The sequence below is a fragment of the Archocentrus centrarchus genome, chromosome 14 (assembly GCF_007364275.1).
Source record: "Archocentrus centrarchus isolate MPI-CPG fArcCen1 chromosome 14, fArcCen1, whole genome shotgun sequence".
Taxonomy (NCBI): Eukaryota; Metazoa; Chordata; class Actinopteri; order Cichliformes; family Cichlidae; genus Archocentrus; species Archocentrus centrarchus.
Genome location: NC_044359.1, coordinates 26,619,151 through 26,625,150, shown reverse-complemented (window position 1 = coordinate 26,625,150; position 6,000 = coordinate 26,619,151).

Sequence of the window (6,000 nt, the reverse complement as noted above, 5' to 3'; positions counted from 1 at the left end):
ATTGGGAAAATGTAGGCAGAAACTTAAATGCAGCCGAACAACAATTTCAAAATAAAAGCATGCAAATAAAAATCAAAACATGTAAGTATAAAACAAAGCCTACTAATAAAAATCACACCGTAGAATAAATAAATGTGGTATAAAATAATAACTTCTACCTTGTGACAACTACAGTAAGTATGATCACATATCATATTTCCAGGACATGTGAAAAAGAAAGGACTCTGTGCAGTTAACACAGTAAGTAGCAGCCAGGTGCTGCTAATCAAATGCACTTGATCTAAGTGATCATCAGTAAGTGTGAGCACCGCTATAAAAGTAGAGGTTTTGGCTATTTGCTGGTCTGGAGCATTCAGGTGTGCGCTAATACAATGCCACAATCTTTCCAGGATTGGGCATCCTAGCAAATTCATTCCAACATTATCAGCAAGTGTCTAAATCTGGACAAATGTGTATTGTCATAGTTGTATATTCCTCCACACTGATGTGAGAGACCGATAAAGTCACACAGAAAATGATTTGCATGCAGGACTGCACGGAGTCCTGTGAGAGCTTTCTTTTTACACATGATTGTATGTGTGATATGATATACAGTATCTCCCTTTCCATTCACATAAACTTATTTTTCCAGTAAAGTATTTAACTTAATAAGATCCTTTGGTCTGTGAATAACCAGGGGCACATGTGGAAGCAGCAGTGAAGCGCTCTTGTTCCAACAACAAAGCTATATGAGGATCAGAAAGATGAAAATTTTCCCGTGACTTACTCGTGTTAGTAGCCAAACTTGAAAGAGAAGAGGATGAAAGGATGAAAATAGAACAGAATATAGATATAAAGAAAGGACATTCAGGCCTGGGAAATAAAAAAGTAGCAGAGAAGAGAGGAGGAAGAGCCACTGCTCTCCTCCAGGCCTACTGTCAGGTTAGTAGATTCACCTGGCGTGGGCAGCCAGCTCTGCAGCATGGAGACATATAGTGGGAGCAAATGCAGGCCTTTATGGTTCTCTGCAGGCTCTCAGCCATCTCTTAGTACCTGAAGAGCCTCCTGCAAGAAATGGCACGACAACAAGCGGCATCTTGTGTCACAGATGAGCAGTGGCGGTCCTAGCCTGTTTGGCGCCCTGGGCGAGCATTCCCGCCGGCGCCCCCCCCCCCCCCCCCCCCCCCCCCCCCCCCCCACACACACAATAGCGATCGCCGCACTACTACACTTGGGGGGGTAATGAGCGACTGCTGTGTGGTGTATGTAGCTTTCTGCCATGGTCTGACAGACAGGCTTTAACAGAAGGTCCCCCCACCATCACAGGCACACTCAGAATTTCTTTTAAATTTTTATTTGAAAAAACATGGAAGAAACTGAAATATTACACAGCTTCTGCTTACCTTTATCTTTGCTTGTTTCTCCTCTTCTTCTTTTCTCTTTTTCCTAAACTGTGCACCTGATGGCTTTGACCTTTTCCCTTCCATCTGCCACAATTCGCCACCACCACCGCCCATCCCCAGGGTTGTCAGATCTGACTGACAGTTGCCAGCCCAACACAACAAAACCTCCACTGAAACTCATGTTAATAGCACCAGGTGTGATATATATTTAAATATACAAGCTTTGGGTAACTTGTTAAAATTTTGGCTGCTTTTCACCATATTTGGTAGGTTTTTAGGAAGTTTTTATTGTAAAATTATATATCTATATAATTTTATAATTATATAGAAATATCTATATAATATTCCACCCCAATGTGTTCACAAGCTGCCCAATCTGGCAACACTGCGCCATCCACCAACATTTGTCCAAACTGTCTAGATTCGTATTTGTGTTATTTTTTTTATCAGGATTCGGGTTCACACAAATACTGTGATTTAATGACCATATTTACAGTATTATAAATGAAATTGGCTTTGTGTTCTATCAGTTGTGTGCATCTAATTTTATTAGACGCACAAATTCATTCTGTGGAACATGGGAGGAAAAAAAAAAAAAAGAGTCAGTTTTGCATATCTCGCAAAAGTTTTGCGAGATCCTGAGTTACTTTTGCGAGATCTCGCAAAACTTTTCAATATTAGGACATACACTTCGCGTTAATCTTGATATGGCAGTGTCCGTGAGGATGAAAGGTTTGGCAAGAGACTGCCAGCAAAAGTCGCCTTTATTTATAATTCAGCGGTTACTGTTGGCTGTAACCAGGCCCAAACTGTACAGGCATGAATGAATGAACCCGGCTGACAGTCTCACTCTCACGCCATCACTGCTTCACTCGACTCGCACCCCAGGCTGAGAGGAGAAGGGGGCGGGGCAGCGCTGTGTGTGTGACGATCGAGTGAAGCAGTGACAGCGAGACAGAGAGAGAATCCCCCGCCTGCCCTTTTTCTTCTGTTACAACCTGTCTGACCATGGCAGAAAGCTACATGCAATACACAGCAAATAGAGGGCGCCCATTATCCCACAAGTGGAGCAGTGCGGTAGGCGCTGCTGCGGCGATCGCAATGCGTTGGGGGGAGGGGGGCGGTCATGCCGCCCTAGATGAAATGCCGCCCTGGGCGGCTGCCCATGTCGCCCATATCAGAAACCGCCACTGCAGATGAGCAGTGAAGAACGACCGCACAGCTGATGGCACTGTATCCCCACATCTCTCGCTTGATCTTTGCAGCACCTGTTACAAGCCTAGAAATGTTTCCCACCAGAAAAGACAAAGAGCAATACACAAACATAAATCTTACTGGCATTTGTTTGGAAAACAAAGAGAAAAGCCGGTGATGGCCCACTTGAGCTTTAAGAGTCACCCGTTTCTCCTGAAAGTGTGTTTATGCTTGTAGCTGCAGAAAGAATCAACACACTAAAGGAGTTTAAAGCTGACCAACTAACATTTGGCTTGGCTGTGAAGGTATGAATTATAAAGGTACGGTCTGATATCTCATAAGCCTAAGTTTGACATTTTGGGAAATATACTTGTAAGCTGTGTTGCCATGACTTAGCATACATGAAAGGACTGATGCCACTTTTATCTCAGTGCAGTAAAGTAGCTCAGTATCAGAACTGCAGACAGGAGGAGACAGCTTGAAAGAAGCCAAGGTTTGAGTTTAGTGATACAGCCATGTGCCAGGCGCAGTACAACTTGAACTCTCTTCTGGTTTCCCAGACAAGACACTGGGTCACTGCCTCTGGCTAAAAATATGTTTCCCAATAGTTTTTATGCTTCTGTTTTTGCAAAGAATAAAAAAAAAAAAAACACTATAACTGTTAATCAGTAAGTTAAGAAGTGGTCGGTATATACTATACTACAAGAAAACTGAATACATGTACCTTCCAGACGAGCCTGAAGCCTCTCGTTTGTGCAATTTATGTTGTGGGATTTTGAGTCCAAATTATATTTTCTTTGCTTTTTATGAGGCGGGATGAATAAGCACATAAAATGTTTTTTTAGTGGGGGGAAAAAAAGCACACATTTGAAACAATGAAATTGCCACATGCATGTATATTATTTACACAGTCAAATTGTGGGTTATAGCATATTTAGAAAACTTGATTTTAGATTTAGGCCGTGGTTACGCAAAGGTTTTAGCAAGACTAGTGGTTATGTTTATGGTTGTGGTTAGGGTGAATCTCTGTGAAATGAATGTAAGTGAAAGTAACGTTCTCTGATGTGACCTTTATACTGAGTACTTTGCAGAAGCCATGAGAATCCTGCTTCAGGGACAAAACACCTGGAGGATTCAAGGACACTGTTAAGGTGTTCGGTACAAGTGAATCTTCATAATAAACTGATATTATTCTAACAGACATTTAGCTCCACATTCTCTGGTTTAAAGCTTTCTAACAGGCTGTGAATGAATTGGCTCATTCAATGTAAAATCCATCAAATCTGAGAATACTATCTGCCGACTTTATATTCACACAGAAGGAATCACATTCAGAGGATGAGCTTGGTATTAAAACACAGGTAAAAAGGAGAGATTTGACAAGCTATCATTAGTTTTGACTAGATGCCAGTTTTTCAGTTTCTCTCCTGTTTAATTATTAAAAAAAAAAAAAAAAAAGCTTAAGAATGATTAAATATGAAGGGATTTGTTTCTCAGCCATCATACCCTGCCCTAACCCCGAATAGCGGGTCAAGACTTCATCTGATGTAGCCAAGCTAATTTGGCTGTTAGTGACCAGTTTCTCATCCTGGTCAAGGAATAAATATCTGCCCTTTTATCTGCCACGGGCCCGGGGCACGACAGGGCAGTCGATCTCCTCTCGTCTCCATCACATTAGAGCCATTAACTCCTTTTAGTCATACACAGCCCTCATCCTAATGATCCAGATTAGGGAGCGCGCTCGGCACCACGGCTGTCATATCGGAAGCCCCAGCTATCCATTATACTCCACCTTCCCCTTGTACCACAGGTGGCTGTTCCAATAACAGCCTGCCTCTAACCCAGATAGGAGAGAAGCGAGAAATGAGATCAAAAACAGCAAGCTTCTCTCTCCCAGTGCAATCACACAATCGCATGTGCCTGGCTGCTAAATCTGGGTGGAGGCCTTGAGAGCGTCCTATTCTCTCTGGGTTCTTCAAACTACCCAATTATCCCTGATCCCCCTCGAGAGGTGACCCATCATGTCCCAGGTGGGTGAGTGGAAGTAGGTCTCATTACGATAAGGTGAAAGTAGAGTTTCCCGCATCGTGGGAGCAGTTTCATCTGCAGGCTTGTGGATTTGGACGGGCTAAGAAATGGGAAGAAAAGCGAGGAGGCTACATGACCAGTGACCGGCGCAGAGGACGCAACAGAGCTAAGGCTTATGAATCCGTCTGATTATGAATCAGACTGATCAAGAAAAAAAAAACTTGAAATACTGCAAAATACTTAATAAATGCAACAAAGTATGAAAGAAAACCAGACACAAAAGAGCGATGACACACATGAACAATGAGGAGTCAATGTCACATCACGTGTGTGGAGCAATCAGGAAACTGTATCCTTTAAAATAACGCAGACAATATGCCATATTTCCACGATGTTTTATGCCATCTTATCTATTTTGTGGCACCATTTATTTATAAGGACAAGCCAGCTCCAACTATTTGTGTAACATGTGGACAGAAATGGGCTTTAATTTGAAAATCTTTTGCTAACTTTCTCAGAAGTTGTGCTAAAGAAGAAAGGTCGGTTACATCTCTGCAAATCCACCTCACTGTGTACTCCGGGGTGTGCAAGTACACCATGACATCACTGCTGGATGCGGTTACAGGTGCAGCAGAGGCCTGACTCTGACCACACCGCCTCCACGCTCTGAGCCTCGCACCGGTGGTATCATCTCGATGGGCACGACTGGCAATCAAAGCGCGTGATCACGTAACGAGGAGGCATTTGATCGTGGGCATGTGAAAATGACGCAAATGACGCACTTAGCATATGTCTGGTGACAGCAAAGATCCCTCAAGGGGAGAAGGAGCCACAGCAGGAGAGAGAAAACAAGCAGATGATTCAAATGGGCAGCTTGTCCCTCAGCTGACCTTCATTACCGGAGACACAGTGCAGCTGCTCAATTTATCTGAATGATCTAAAAAGGAAAATGTTGCGAGACAAATGGGGGCAATATTTAAATTCAGGGATGCCAGTAGAACGGTGCAGGGCTGCTGCTGAAAGCAACATTTTGGAAAACATTATCAGTCTGATTCATTTGATGCTTCACGGTGGTTTGTGATTCATAAAGTGTAAACAGCTGAAGGAGGTCTGAGGCATTACGCTGCTGTCGCGCTAAGTGCATGAAACGGGCTCTGTGTATTCAGTCTTCGTTTTCTTCCCTCGCTTTTAGTCATGAAGATTGTGTTAACATAGCTCTCTCTGGCTGTCTATACTTTGGCTCCATTTGTGCCAGTTTCTCGCAGTTCCTCCCCCAGTGTTCCAAATATTTGTCCTTTGTATGTACTGAACCCGGGAACGCTTTCATTCTCTTTCCATTTTTCATTCCATTCTGATTTTCACATGACCACATTTTGTGGGTCATGTTTAATTAGAA